The sequence below is a fragment of the Chroicocephalus ridibundus genome, chromosome 9, assembly GCF_963924245.1.
Source record: "Chroicocephalus ridibundus chromosome 9, bChrRid1.1, whole genome shotgun sequence".
NCBI lineage: Eukaryota > Metazoa > Chordata > Aves > Charadriiformes > Laridae > Chroicocephalus > Chroicocephalus ridibundus.
The window spans coordinates 29,149,797-29,165,722 of record NC_086292.1 but is presented as its reverse complement, the minus strand read 5'-3'; the positions used below and the strand labels follow the sequence as shown (position 1 = coordinate 29,165,722).

General features: G+C 50.8%; 1 long non-coding RNA gene across 6 annotated transcripts; it reads right to left on the bottom strand.

Annotated features, from left to right (window-relative positions):
- Window positions 1-5,502: 5,502 nt before the first annotated feature.
- On the bottom strand, window positions 5,503-15,713 carry LOC134520567 (uncharacterized). Of its 6 annotated transcripts, none has more exons than XR_010072468.1 (3): window positions 14,708-15,713; window positions 13,490-13,654; window positions 5,503-12,920 (listed from the first exon to the last, which is right to left on the bottom strand). It is a non-coding gene; the product is annotated as an uncharacterized LOC134520567 (long non-coding RNA). The 6 variants fall into 6 exon arrangements; XR_010072469.1 differs by having other exon boundaries at window positions 13,490-13,650; XR_010072471.1 differs by having other exon boundaries at window positions 15,308-15,713.
- Between the last annotated feature and the right edge of the window lie 213 nt (window positions 15,714-15,926).

The window sequence follows — 15,926 nt, the reverse complement described above, 5'->3', positions numbered from 1 at the left end:
GAGGCTTGAGACAGGGAAGTTGTCTCCATGGGCATATTTTCTTTCGCCCTCTCGAAATACAGCCTGCGAGCCACATCCCCTCCTGGAGCTGCCCAGCTCTGATACACTTCATCTTTTGCTCCTTGTCCATTTGCCCTCATATAAATACCTGCTGCCCCACCTCAGTATTTCTTCCAGCACTCACTGTACGCTGATGCTTTTTACTATGCCCTTCTGCATTAGTCACAGGAATCAGGAAAGACAGTCAGTATTCTATCATTAAATGCATCACGTCCAATAAATTGATCATTATTCTCTGCTGATTAGCAGCTCGGTTTCCACCAGTTTAGAGCAGCTATGGGTTTTTTCCCCATCTTCAAGGAGTAGCACAGTTTCTCTTAAGATCTGTTATAATCAAAGTATTAGAGCTCTGGAAATGTCCTCTGCATACGCAGGAAGGTTTTTTTTCCTGCTTTTCCTCTCTTGCAGAGAGCGTGCTTTGAAACTCTGCCTCCCGGCCCCGCGATACTGCCTGTACCTGACCTGTTTTAATTTTAGTCTTGCCTGAGTCTTCCACCAGCTCATTTAGTTGTAGCATTGAGAGCTCTCTATAGAGTTGGCTGCAGGTCAGCTCACATGCTTTTATTACAATTGCCGAGTCCACCCATGTCCTGCAGCTCTGACCCGGCTCCCGGCTGCCAGGCACCTTCCCGTTGGGGGCTGCAAACCCCCAGCTCCACCCGCACCCCTCCGCTCCAGCAGGCCGGCGCCCTTGGGATGGGAGACAGGAGCTGTACCCCGGGCAGGGCTCTTCTTCTCTCACAGCCCCACACCGCAGCATGGACGTCGACGGCAGGATTTGCATCACGTCCGTGGCTTCCCACGCTGCAGAGAAAATGAGAGGTGGATATTTTCTTTTGGGACATTTCCAGCATTTCTGACATGACGAGTGATGCCCCGGGAAGAGCTGACCCAGCTGCCTGGTTACAGCCATGATGGGTCACGCAAGACGTAAGAGCAGGAAAATTCCAATGAATATTCATTTAAAAACTTGCTCAAATATTCCCAAGGTAAATTTGGCTCTGTATTAATTTCATCCTGCACACTAAGCACACTGTTATTGCAGAGATAAAGCTGCACAGCCGGATAGAAATTGGTGTGGGGTTCTCTCTCACCAGGGCAGGAGGATTTAAATACCCACTGTGCTGCACCTCTTCCACCATGGATGTGACCATCCAGGGTGGAAAGACCATCTTCCCCGCCAGCACAGCTGCAGCCAGGACTAGCGCAGCAGGTCCCACCAGGCTGTGGGAGCCCTTTCGGTTTGCATTTTTCCAGAGGTATGGAAAAAGCACGCTCTGAAAATAGCCACGTAAATATTCTCACTGGAAATTCAATTCAGTTCCATTAGTTTCGTTGACCTCCAAGGCAACCCTCACCAAGGCTTTTGCTGACTCTCACCAGTCATGAAGAATGTAATGGCAACGTAATTAGCCAGTGGAGACCGGAGCGGTGAATCCCAATGGGATTCCCCGAACAGACCCACTCGCGTGAGCTCCTCCTTCGATCCCAGCAGCTCCAGCTTTTTGGCATCCAAGGCCACCACTCTTTGGTGCCCCACTTCATTGATACCCCTTTCACCCATTCCTTGCACCCTGCATTTCTTTCCAGGCTGTAATTGGGATGATGCCCGCATTTATGGACGTGTTTTTTATCCAGCTCGTCTTTCTGTCCACTCCATGACCCAAGATCCATACATACATCTACATTCATCATTCCTATGTGCTGCTCTGGCATTAATGTTCCCGTGAGCGTCGCTGGATTGCTCGGGAGATAATGATTTTGCATCTTTAATGGCTCCTTCAGTATTTGTAAGCGGCTTGGTCTTTGCCTGGGTTGACTCTTTCTTTCCAGGAGGTCTGTAATTGTGGGATGATGTGTCAGTTCAGCCGGCTGATCGCCAATCACTCGGTCCGCCAGGCCCTCCAAGCAGAACCTGGAGACCAATCCACTTTGGTGACACCTCAGACGGCTCTGCACGGTCCCAGGAACAGGAGGGGGACTGCAAGGACCGTGATGCAGCCCCGCAGCCGACCCAGCTCTCTGCAGCTGCATCCCGTCGCGAGGGCTCCAGCAGCAAAAAGAGACCGCAAAGAATCGGAGCTGGGCAATTTTGGCTGCTGTTAGCAATATGCCAACTGAAAACAAGCAGCCAAGCTTCAGAAGTTTTGAATCTCTACCTCCTCTAAATCAGCCCTGGAAATCAATCCCTTCCATACTCACGGCCGGCTTCTGCCTGGCTGCTTGGCCCTACTTAATTGCCTTAAATCACAGCTCCTCGCTTTCCATCTGTAAATTTGGGGACCGACACCCTGCTCCATGGGGGAGCATTTAAGTGCAGCTTAAAGACACCTTGTGCTGTTTGGGATGGTGCTTGGGTCTCTCCAACCCAAGCCAGAAGGAAAGTGGCCACCCCAGTTCTTCCCACATCCCGTTTGCACCCGTATGAATGAGCATCGGAAAAATAACCCCAAATCAAACAGGGCTGTGGGGAGGGGGCAAGCAACGAGCTGAGCCCAGCCCTCCCCTCCGCCCCCGTGAGGATGCTGCAGCTCTTTGCCCTTCCCACCCTGCTGTGTTCGGCGCCTTGTTCCGCCCCAAGCTCAGAGGGTATTTCAGCCATTTCAGTGCTTCTAATCTCTTTGGGAACATTGCTGAGAAACACAATTTCGAGCCTCCCAAGATGTGACATGACTTGTAATTCGAGGCAGAGGTGAGAGCCTACCGCCCAAGGGACAGAAAATAAAAAGCCTCCACACGCTTCTGCTCCCAGCCCTCCTCCACGCTCTTGGTGACGCTCACGTTTCCAACCTGGGCACCAAAACCTTAGGCTGGGGTCCCTGAGCAGACCCCCACCTTTGGCCCCACATCATTGCACCCTGGACACAGCGGGAGACCAAAGCAGAGACTGGGAAAGCACCTGGGCCAGGAGGAGCAAGAGGTGCGGGGCGCAGGCTCTTCAGGCAGCAGACAGTGGCAGTGAGGAGCACAGAGAGCAAGGACGCAGGGCGAGCCTGGAGACCGTGCTGGGCCACAGCGTCCAGCCCCGGCCCAGAGCAGCTGCACAGAGAAGCCGGAAAAACCATTTCGTAGCAGCTTCTGCTAAGCAAGTCTCTGCCGTGCATTCAGGAGTGCCATCTGCTGGCACCTGGCCCTGCTCCCCATCCCACCAAGATCGTCCCCAAAACCAGAGAGGGTCCCTCCACAGGGACCCAGGCAGCCTCAGACCCCGCTGTACCCCAAAGCCAGCTGCAGGCAGGCTCCGATCCCCGCCCCCATCACTTCAGCTCCCACAGCTACACTTCAATTCATCCCTTGGCAAAAAATAGGCAAAAAAATAGGACTGTCTCTGGCTAAGCAGCTTGCAGGAGCTTTGCTCCCCAAAAATGAAGCTTTTTCTTCCTGCCCGACTCAGCTCCCAGGGCAGGGGCTGCCCACGCCGGTGACGATGCTCGCACACAACTGCCTAATTTGCCAGCACTAAGGTGAGCGAGGCTGGAACAGGAGGATAAATAATGTTGGCAATTAGCCTCGACATTTCCGGGGCCAAAACAAGGGGGAGACAAGAGGAACGGGAAACAAATCAGAGAAACTAAGTCTCAACACCAGGCAAATCCAATGAAGCATCCCGAATTTTATGCTTTTTATAAAAAAAAAAAATAATCCATCATTGATTTTACTGGGGCACAATGCTTTTGCAGATCTACGGATGGGTGCCAGCCCTCGGGGATCTGCTTTGTCCCCTCCAGATCCCCCATGAGCATCAACCCAGCACGGAGGGGATGCGGAGCCTGGGGGGGGCAGCCCAGAGGAAGGAGCCAACCCTGTTAGCACACGGGCCTTTGTGTTTCACAAACAGAGGAGCCATTTCGCAAACATAATAGCCATGCTGTGATCCTGCAAACTTTTCATTACCGCGCCAGCATTGCCAGCGATGCTTCTGTTCACAGCTCAGCTGTTAATTGCAAGATTTCTCCCCGCTTATTAACGAAGTAGAACACGGCGCTCCCCAGATTTTTGTCCGGGGCATGGCCTCATCATCATTTCCTATATGTAAACTTTAAATCCCCAATAATCCCACATGACTGGAGCCCATTCCAAGTGAGCGGCGAAATCCAATTTAGGATCCTGTTCTCTCCGGCTGTGTAACCAGAGCCTACTTCATGCGGGCACAACAATCCAATTCAGCTTCTTTGCCTCTCAACAGCTGCCCCCGTGAGACTTGCCCAGATGAAAAAAAAAAAAAAAACCAAAAACCAAAAGACACAGAAAAGCCAGATTTGGAGGTGAGCCAAGCTGAGCTGTCTGGTGCTTGGGGAAGCTGGCTGCCCATCCCTGCCCCACTCCCATGTGCCCTGCCCAGCTCCCAGAGCTCTTGCCGGGTGTTTTCAGCGTCCCCGTGCCAGCTCCGTAGGCTGCTCCATACCCAACTCCATCACAGCCCAGACAAGGATGAACCGACACATGTCAGCACTTCCTAGCTGTCTAATAGCCGGAGCCACTAAAGACCATGTAATTACCTTGCAGAATGCCTGGGCCAATGCCTGAGCCATCTCCCAGAGGAGCTGCTGTCATTGAGAGCCAGGAGAGCGCTTGGCTCCGGAGGATGGGGAGGCTCCTAACGCCACAGACACCCCAATCCATGCTGTCCTGGGCAGTATCTGCCAGGGAAGCCTTTCACCAGAGCTCTGCTGTAATTTTATGGAGCTAAGAACAGATCAACATCCAGCCCTTCAGCTTTTTCTGGCCTTTATACAACAGATAATGGTTTTAAACTGAAAGAGGGGAGATTTAGACAGATATCGAGAAGAAACTCTTTACTCGCAGGGTGGTGAGACACCAGCCCGGGTTGCCCAGAGTAACTGTGGCTGCCCCATCCCTGGAGGTGTTCAAGGCCAGGCTGGATGGGGCTTTGAGCAGCCCGGTACAGTGGAAGGTTACCCTGCGCGTGGCAGGGGGTTGGAACTGGATGAGGATTAAGGTCCCTTCCAACTCTAACCATTCTATGATTCAGTATCTCCCTTTCACACCACTTGGACGTTGCATTGTGTAGCGCGAGTCCTCATGTTGTGAGCAAGGATGAGGGGGGCTGGTGATCCTTGAACACCCTCAAAGCGCCCTGGTGAGCCAGCAGCCTCCAGACCTCTCCCAGGATGGTATGTGACTTTCAAATTGTGTGTGCCTGCAAGGTCTAGAAATATGTAGTCCTGGCTGGCTTTGAGCAGAGCTGCTGCCATGATCTGGGTGGTGCCCCCAAACCCTGCCCCACATCTTGGGGTACAGCTCCAACATCCCCCTGCCCTGAGGCTTTGTGAAAGCCACCATCCAAAGGATCCCAGTTTCCAGCTGTTACGGTTTGAGAAAACCCATAACAATTTATTGTCATTGAGACAATCATTCTATCACCCGATGACCCCTCCCCGCCCAGAAAGGGGAATTGGGGAAAACAAGGAAACACAAGAGTTGAAATATAAATAGATTTAATAGGATAAGACTAAATAATTAACAATAATACTAAAGAACCAGTATTAATCCGGATACTAATATAAGATATACAAGAATTATACTCAGCCAATTATATCAGTAGGAAGCTGTGACTCCCAGCAGTGGACAGTAAGTCGGACACTGTGAGAGCAACAGCTTCAGGAGGAAGGGAAGGCCTCGTGGGTCTGGAACCGGGGCAAGGAGTTTCTCTGGACTGCTGCCATCAAGGGAGAGAGAAACTATGCAGCAAACTTTCTAATTTCTAAAGAATATGACGTTCATGGTATGAAATAATCTTGTTAGCCAGGCCTCGCTCCTCCTCATCCCTGCACGTGGCAAGGCTTGAAAACACCAAGACCTTGAATCCCACGTAGCCTAGCTGGCTATAAAATAAATATTTTCACAAATTCAGACACTATAGTCTTCCAAAAGTGGCATTTTCCCCAGCACTGGAAGAGAAATTAGTCCTCTGTTGCTCAACCCAGGACACCAGCCATGCCAGCAACCATCTCCCCAGATACTTCCCAGGTAACATGCCCCCCCCCACTTAATGCCTATTCTCAAGGCAGTTTAGTTCTCCCAGCGCGTCTCTCCCATTCTTATTTAATTCCCATTAATCCCTATTAACCACACGGCATTCAGAAGTCAGTCTGGCACAGACTAGAGAAGATTCCCCTGATTTATCTACTTACCCTCCACAAATGCCAGCCCCCCTGCCAGAGGATGCTGCTGCAGAGTCCCCACTCCCTGCGTCCCTGGGTCGGAGCCATGCTGGAAAAAATCCGTGCAGGGTAACAGCACCCACAAAACAAGTACTTAAGCAAGACACACTGAGCTGGCAGCATAAAATCACAGAATGGCAGGGGCCATGAAAGCGGATTCCAGAAACAGTGAGAAAAAGCACCACTTTTCCTTCCCAGACACTCCATGTTGATCCAGCTCCAGACGTTTGCTGTTATTCAGCCTTGCTGTTGGGACAGTTTTAGCACCAAGGTTAGTAGAGCAATGAAAGCTGTTCCCAGAGAGCGCGAGAACAACTAGTCCCTTTCTTCACCTTCAATTTGGGAGCAAGCTTCAGGCTTTTGCTATTTTTTAGGATGACCTTAGGCAGTGAGTGACAACGAAGGTTATTGGTGAAATGAAAGTGGATCCCAGAGACAGTAAGATCAAGCACCGCTTTTCCCTCTTGCCACCTTCCACGAGGCAGCAAGCTCCAGAAGCTGCTGCAATTGAGCCTCGCCCCTGGCAGAGCGTAAACAGCAAGGCCTGGGGGGCCACAAAAGCCGTTCCCAGAGACAGCGAGAACAAGCACAACTGCTCTCTCCCGGGACATTCCATGTTACAGTAAGCTCCAGACTTTTGGTGTTATTGAATCCCGCGCTAACGGGCAGTGTTAGCACCAAGGTTTGCGGGCAATGAAAGCAGTACTGTTAGAAACGCTCCTTATCCAATAACCATGACTCGGGCAGTGATCGATATGAAGCACGTTTTATCTAGACGTTCTTGCAAGAACGGGTGACCTAGCTGGGAGGCACACCTGAGTTCCCGAAATAACTTTTTATTTCCTGTTCCCGGCAGAAATTTCTCTCCCCTGTTTCCCCATTGGCTCCCAAACTCCAGGGTTTACAGCCTACCCGATTCGCCTAAAACTATTTCTGTTCACTCCGCCTCCGTTTACTTCTCCCCATCACCCCTGCTAAGCCCCGTACTTCACCTGTTTATTTGCTCCTTTTTTTGTATTATTGCCCATGGTAGCTGGTCTCAGTTAAATGTTCATCTTCCCATTAAACTACTAATTCAGCATAGACTGGTTTCTCCTTTGTCTAAGGGATGAGCATTCTTGCTTGTCTCTTGCTCAGCCTTTGTGTTGTTAATCATTCTCTAGCTACATCGTTGCAGACTGGCCAAGTTGTTCCTCTGCAAAAACAATACTTAGATTTTTTTACAATCCCTCCCCTTTCATTTTCTAAATTTATTGCTTTTTGCACTTACTTATCCGGGTATGCTCCCATAAGAAACTTCTAGGTTTGCAAGCATCAATTCACATTCGTCTTCCTCTTTCTTGTTCTTTTCCTGGAGTTGAACCATTTTCCCAGGGTATGGGGGAGGGTCTACTTCCACTTGTTTCGTTAGGGCAGTTTCAATTAATCGTTGAACTAATCCTCGCACACAGGAAATGATAAAGCATCCTACAGCCACTAAGACTCCTGCTACTATTCTAAGAGAAGTCAGTGTTGATACCACCATACCTTTCCATTTTCCAAACCAGGAATCCAGCCAACCTGTCAGTGAGGTGTCTATTCCAGACTTTTTCAGCTAACTCCTGTCAAGCTGGAGCGGGGAGCCCTTGAAGGGCTTTAGTTATAGTACCATCTGGAGCCGTATTGTTTGGGATAAAGGTACAACACCGATTCCCTACCATTACACACACCTCTCCCTTCTCCGCAAAGATCATGTCTAGGGCGATCCTATTTTCCCAGGCCACTCGGCTGGCTGCATCCAATTGTTCTGTTACTCATTTCAGCGTATCTCTGGTATAATTAATAAACCTCAGTTGGTTACAGTAAATATAATATATCCAATCTACATTTTTGTTTATAGTTACTCACCAGAAAAAAGAGAGATTCGAATCCTGCTCCTATCTGATTCGTTGCTTTTTGTTCATCCGGGACTCCTCTAGGGATGCCGCTGGGATCTATATATCTGTTCATCAAAGGATACACCTAAACTTCTTCTTACACTATTACCTGAGCTCAGGGATCCTGTTCCTTTTTCAAATGCTAGGGTGAATGCTATTGCCAATTGTACCGTCTCACATGTACCTTTCCAGTTAGGTGACAACACAGATCGCGAGGTCTTCCCTCCACAATACCACCAGAGATCCGCCCGAGGCACTCGTAACGCTGAGTAGTTTCCTCCTACATCCTCGGTCACATTCAGAGTTTCAGTGCATAGGGTGAAACCCCCACAGGTTTGGTGGCATTCACACCCTGCCATGAGAGGCACGCTAGGTGGTTACCAATTGCTGTGGAAAATACTGGTGGTACTTTAACATCTCTAGACTCCAAGGCAGGAAACAGTAAAGGAAGTGAATGGCAAGTCTCATTTCCCCAGGTGGTCTTTTCTTGGTATAATGCTATCATACACCACATCCCTACGGAATCTTTCATCCACCCTATGGGAAAGGGATATCTGTGCTGTGGGCCTTCCTGAGGCACGAGCATAGCAATTGCTTTGGTTCAAACTATTAATGGTATATTTTACCCATTCTACCCAAGCATTCATCTCACCGGACGCTGTTTCAATTTCAGGTATTTGTCTAAGATCTTTAATCTTGGTAACCGTTACCAAAGCTGGATCATTCGATGGTCCCCCACTGTTGTATTACTGGAAGTTTACTAGTAATAGTTGTCCCTTCCGCTTGACTGCTATTTTCCACTATGTCTATTCTAAATCTTCCCCTTGGATCTCTTCCAGGCACATCTGCTCCTATTCCATATATTAGGTTAGACCTCATCCGCCTAGGTCATCAACGGTCCACCCTCCAATTTGAATGGTCCACAACACTTCACTCCATCGTTCACCAGGTGCAGCCTCGGGGTATCTCCCTGCGACCCTCCAGATTTCTGGACACAGGTACTTGTTTTCACCACTCCACTGTCTTTGGGCCTCTAGATCCCCACACTTCAGTACTTGACAGGCATCAAAGCGTACGGTCTGTGGGGTATCTCCTGTAGTGATATTTATGACAAGCCTAACTGGGTAATCTGGGTGTGCACTCCAGCTTCCTAGTGGGAAACGCACCACCACCCCTACGACCAGGATCATCACAAAATGCTTCTTAAAATTCACAGCGTACACATATTTATACCTCCCGACTGGATCCCACCCCAACCCACGGCTTATTGTCTTTTTAGGGTTACTCGCAGCAGGCTGTAAGCGGAATGTATGATCCACTGCTCTACTGGATCTGTCAGTGGGGGTTCAACTGGTCCTTTTAGCCGGGCGTAGTGAGTCCAACCTCTTTCCGCTGTCCTTACTGACGTTTCTGTAGTGAGGAGTACTTGGAATGGTCCTTCCCACTCCGGTTGGAGCTTACTCTCCTTCCAGGATTTGACTAGTACTCAGTCCCCCGGTTTATACAGATGGACGACAAATTCCAACGGCAGAGTTTGAGCAAGAAGGCCTTTAGTTCTGAGGAAAGAGAGATAAGACGACAGCCCCAGTATATATTTCTTAAGGAAGATGTCCTTGGTTTGAAATGTGGGGTGTGTACCCAGTGTAGGGTAGTCCAAAAAGCATTTCTTAAGGCGAGAGACCAGTACCCTTTCCAGGGGAAGTCTGGATTCTCAATACTGCTATTGGTAAACACTTAATCCATGGTAATTTTGTCTCAAGAACTAATTTAGATAGTTGCTTCTTAATGGCTTGATTCATTCTTTCAACCTTTCCAGATGATGGGGGTGCCAGGGAGTGTGATAATCCCATGTTATCCCTAAACCTTCCATCACTCCCTGTAGCACCTTTGAGATAAAATGGCTTAATCCACATTTTCCACTATTCCATACCTAGGAATTATTTGCTTTAGCATTACGCTTATCACCCCTGCAGCTGTCGCTGAGACTAAGGGATAAGCTTCCACCCATCCAGTAAGGTGATCTACCAGGACTAAGAGGTACTTATACCTGCGAATTGGTCGTAGTTCACTACAACCGACTTGTATACTTTGAAATGGCCTTAACCCTGGTTCCCGTCCGCCTGGAGGTTGTTTTCTAAGAGTCTTCTTATTTATTTTCTTACAAATAATACACCTTCCACAAATTTGCTTTGCTACGGTGCAAATGCCAAAACATTCATACTTCTGCAAAACCATATCGCACGTTGCTCGGGTTCCGCAACGGCGTCCCTGATGTAACACTGCCATTATTTCTCTCATAGTTTGTTTGTTAACCATTTCCCTTCCACCAGACAGAATCCATTTACCTTCTTTCTCCACTGCCCCTGCTTCTGTCATTGTCCTTTTTCTTTTTCCATGAATATCAACGGGGTCGTTAGTGTCAGTACTTGAGGAACAAGACTATAAATCTTAATTGTCTCCTGCTCCAAGGCCACCACTTTTGCCACTTTGTCCGCTAATCTATTTCCCCTTGTGGTAATTGAATTGCCTCTCTGGTGACCTTTAACGTGTACAACTGCTGTTTCACTTAGCATTAGTATATTTGCTAACACCTGTTCTATAAGTTCCTCATATACAAGTTCTTTCCCTTTGCTATTTATTAGTTCTCGTTCTTCCCAAATTTTACCAAATGTATGCCCTACCCCAAAGGCCTAACGAGAGTCTGTATATTTTGTTCGTTCCCCTTCTCCAATTAATTTTAGTGCCTGGTTTAAGGCATACATCTCGCACATTCGAGCGGACCATGCACTAGTTAATTTCTCAGAGGCTTTTACTTGTTGGCTCGCTCCATCCACCACCGCATATCCATTACACCTCTTTCCTTCTGTCACTCTTGAAGAACCGTCTACGAACAAATGAAGACCCCCAGACAGGGGTTCTTCCCTTAAGTCAGGTCGTATCTTAGTCTGGTACTCAATTACATCTATGCATTCGCGTGTAAGTTCTTCATCCTTTGCCTCTACTTCTCCTTTCCACAAAAAGCTCGCTGGGTTAAGGCAAGAGCTGGTAGTTAAAATCAAATCATCCTTTTCAATTAAAATTCCTTCATACTTCAGTATTCTTGAATTGGTTAGCCGTTTTCCCGTGGTTTGGGCTAAAATGGTTTTGACTTGGTAAGGGGTGCTAACTTCTATCATTCCCCTCCCTCGGGAGACAGGATTTAAGAGTTTGGATAAATAGGCCACTGGCTGCCGCTTTCTTGAGCTCCTAACGCAGCCCCTTTGTCTACAGTTACAAATAGTTGAAAAGTTTTCTCTAAAGAAGATAAGGCTAAAACTGGAGCTCTAATTAGGCTCTGGTTTAAATCTTCCACTAAATCCTCCTCTTCTTCTGTCCAAATCAATACATTCGGTTCTTCAGCTAACAGTATGGCATATAGTCCTTTAGTCTTTTGAGCACACACCCCTATCCACAGTCTACAGTACCCAGTCAGCCCCAAAAACTTTCTCATTTCCCTCTTGGTCTTTGGCAGAGCTAAGCCTACTATTCCTTTGATGCTCTCAGGACTTACAGGATTTGTTTTTCGACTCCCTTCACTGACTAGACGTCCCAAGTACTTCACTTCTGTTTCCACATATTGCAATTTTTTTTTTTTAATTTTTTTTTTTTTTGAGACCCTCAAACCTTGCTGTCCCAAAAAGTTCAATAACTCATTCGTGGCTTCTTTTACCCTGCCTTCTCCCTCCCCAGATACCCATAAGTCATCCACATAACTGAAGCAGGGCTTCTCCCGATGGAGGTTTGAATTGTTCAAGCACTTGTTCTAACACTTGCCCAAACAACTCAGGGGATTCTGTAAATCCCACAATGATAATTATCCTACTGGTGAACCTTGAGCTGCTGGTAGGAATGGTCGGGGCAGTCCTCTTCCCCTGTTACTCACCCCTCTTCCTTGCCCCCAACTAAGAGTCTAAGGGGTCCCCTTAGGGGATTCAGCTTCTTTATTGGTTGAAACGTCACTGACGGTCTGGGCTGGGAACATATAGAATGGACTTGGGTGTCCCCGAATCTATTCATCTTGACCCAGCAAAAAGCATATTCACCTTCTTCTAATTCCTTATTATTCCTTATTATTCCTTATTATTCACATGCACATTTAAAGTCTGACAGACCCAGTCTTCATCAGATCCAAATTTAGGCCAAAATACACTAGGAGGTCTTATGGGTTCTTTGGTCCAAACAAATTCAAATGCAAATGCAAACATGTTCTGCCCCAGGACACCCCGAAGATCTCCCATGATGGACACAGGACCCCCAGGGATGTCCCCAAGATCCCCCCTGGGACCCCACCCAGGACGTCCACGTCCTTCCCCGCCCCGGCCGTCCCCAGCCCCTCCGGGATGCAGTCCAAACAAAACAAATAATTTTCTTTTTATCTTTATCCTTTGTACAAGAAGAATCAACCCGAAAACTCAACATTCTCCCCTAAAGGACTGTCTGGGGGAATGTTCCCAGGGTCTTTCTTTTTATCCCCTTTTTCATCCCTAGGCCTAGAATTCTCTATTTCCCATTCTAAACAGAGACTTTTCTTACCCTCCTTCCTTTTGCTTGGTCCTTCTCCGGAAGTTTGCTGCAATGGAGCCTCGCCTTTGGGAGAGTATAAGCACCAAGGTTACTGGGGCAGTAAAAGCCATTCCCAGAGACAATCAGTACAAGCACTTCTTTTCTGTTGTGGAAGCTTCCATGTAAGCTCCAGATACTTCCTAATTTTGAGCGCGGCCTAGGTCAGAGAGTGAGAATGAAGGTTATTGGTGAAATGAAAGTGGATTCCAGAGAAAGTAAGAAAAAGCACAACGCTTCCCTCCTGGAACCTTCCATGTGGGACCAGGCTCCACACATTTGATCTTTTCTGTTCACTGGAGAGAGTGGCAGCACCAGGTTTTTTGAGGCCATGAAAGCGGTATCCAAAGACAGGGAGAACAAACAAAACTCACTCGCCGAGGAGACCAGCTCCAGTGCAGGTAAGTCCGTACTGGGGAAGGGAATCGCGGCAAGAAAAGGCCGCCAAGGGCCTCGTTTTTGAGGCTGTTTCAAGCCAGGAAAAGCGGACAGCCCGAGCCGCAGAGTGCGGTGCAGGACAGGTGACTGCGAGGGGAGGAACAAGAGGAGAGCAAGCAGGCAGGCAGGCTAGCTCGGCTACAAAGCGGTGACTATTAAGCAGGTATTCTTTATCGCAGCGCCGGGCATACAGGGGATTGCTCCACCTAATGTGCGCGCCGACTGATTTACACGTACAGTTTAAATACATTCTATGTATGCATATTCACTAGTTTCCCAAGAAATGATTACCTATTCATTAACTCATTATTACAGGTTACTGCCCACTCCTGCATGCGCATTAGAGTCTCTCGGTGGTCTTCAGAGGCATCTGGTGGTCATTTACTTCCTCCACTCCTCTTCATCGTTGTGACTTCTGGGTGAACTGCAGGCCTCTGCTCTACTTCTTTATTCTTGCTGGCGCATCAAAAGTGTTAGCTTTGACATGTCTCTGCATTCCTCAGTAACCCCGGGCCCCTTGTTTTGAGAGATAAGCTTCTACTACAAGGTTATATTGTCCTAAAGCATTCTTTCTTAAAAAATAGGAGATAAGTTCTGACATTTAGTGCTACAACTGTTGCATCTGCTCTTTGTACAGCCTTAAGGCACCCGGTCTCCTAAATTAAGCTCCTACTCTAATTTACAGTTCTAATATATTAAGCACCTACTTCAATTAGTTTACAGCTTTAATATATCAAACCCTACTTCACCATGGAGCAGCGCTTCTGGGAGTTCACCTGCGCTCTCGAGGCCTCTGGTCCCTGCAACCCCAGGACTCCCGACCCCCCTGGATGACAGCAACAGCCAGTGCAGCCTCTGTTCCCTGGAGAACCCTATCACGGTGTCAGCGAGCAGCTCTTCTTCCCGGGGCTCCTGCTCCTCCTTCCCAGAGCCCTGGCCCAGTGCGGTGGCAGAGCAGGTGGAGCTCACCCGCTCGGGACGCCCTCCCCAAGTGATGCTCCCATCTGGCGCCCTGTCTGCGTACTCGGCCTTGTCCCCATCCACAGCCTTGCCACTGTCCACCCCTGGCAGCTCCACTCCAAGGCGCTGTGGCCACACTCGGGCTACCAGCAGCTCCAGCTGCTCCTGCTCCCCCACCCTGGCGGGGGGGGGTGGGAAGGTTCCTGGGAAAGGTCCCACCCCAAGACCCAGAGGTGTTCAGAGCCGAGCTTGCTTTCCCCGCCGCAGGGAAGGCGGCAGCCACTCGTCCCCGTTTGCAGACCCCCCCCCAGCAGCCTCACCCCTCCTGAAACGCGCCCCCGGGGTAAGGGCTGCCGGGGGGCTTCAGGGAGACCGGCTCCAACAGAGGCATCACCACACCGCCCTCCCCTCAGCCCCAGCAGGCTCGGCCCGGCTCAGCTCCCCTCCTGCCACAGACCCGGCCGGGCTCTCGGGGCCTCCCCAGGGCCCACCCACACGGCAGGACGCCCGGCCTCGCCGTCCCGCTCCGCCTCAGACCTTGCCCCTCACCTTACAGTCCCTCAGCGGCGCCACAGTCCCCCACAGCGGCGGCTCCGCGCCTCCCGTCCCCGCAGGAGGAGGAGCCGGGGCCGGGCCAGCAGCGGGCCCGTTGGCAGCGGCTCCGTCCCATGTCACCGGGGGGGGGGCGGGCAGCGGTGCTGGCGACGGAGGTGTTTCGTGTAGATAATTGGCCCCGAAACGCTTGTTTCTTGTGGCATCGGGTACATCCAGGCACGATCTGCTGTTGCTAAACACCTCCCCTCACCAGCTGTGCCCGGGGAGGGGGGGCGGGGGCAGGCGCTGGTGTCCCTGGAGCCCTTCTCCAGCAGTTGTGCTGCCTCCTCTCCCTCACCTCACGCAGCAATGACAGCGCTCCATCTCCTCCTCCTTCAGCTGCTGCCCCCGAGCCTGGGGGCCTCCTCTCATCTCCAGCCACCACCCCTCCCGGTCACCTGCTGGGGCCCTCACAGACGGTGGGACAACGAGAGCTGGGTCCCACGCCTGTGGAACCACACCGTGACCCTGCGTTACCAGACGGCCCCAGGAGCAAGACCAGAGGTGGAGAGGAAAGAGGGGCGGCCACCACCCTCACCACGCTGCTTCTGGTACCTGAACTCGGGCTGGGTGAAGAAGACATCGCGCTGGGCTACCAGCAGCTGAGGAGGTACTTCCGGGGTCCTGGAGGACTGAAGTGCCATAGAGACGCGCGGCGGAAGACTGAGGGGGCACTTCCCGGGTCCTGCAGGACCGCGGGGCCGTGGAGATGGACACCCGGAAAACTGCCGGGCACTGACGGGGGCGGGGTAACGCGTAAGAGATACTGGAGACACGAGATACTGGAGCGCCGACGGCCGCTGTCGAGGGCGGGCGGGCGGCACCGATCGCGCCCCAGGTAGCGCGGAGCTCGTCCGAGTCCCGGCGGTCCTGGTTCGCTCTCCCGAGACCGTGGCCGGGCGGGCCTCCGCCAAGCCGCGCGCGCGCACGAGCTGCGGAACCAACGCACAGCGCCGCCGGGGGCGGGGCCACGGCGGGCCGGGGGCGGGGCCACGGCGGGCCGGGGGCGGGGCCACGGCGGGCCGGGGGCGGGGCCACGGCGGGCCGGGGGCGGGGCCACGGCGGGCCGGGGGCGGGGCCAGAGCTGCAGGACCGGCCTTCAGCCGCTGGGCGGCAGCACCCCCTCCCTTATTTACACATGTATCTATTTAGGGAATTTATATTCTCTGTTTAC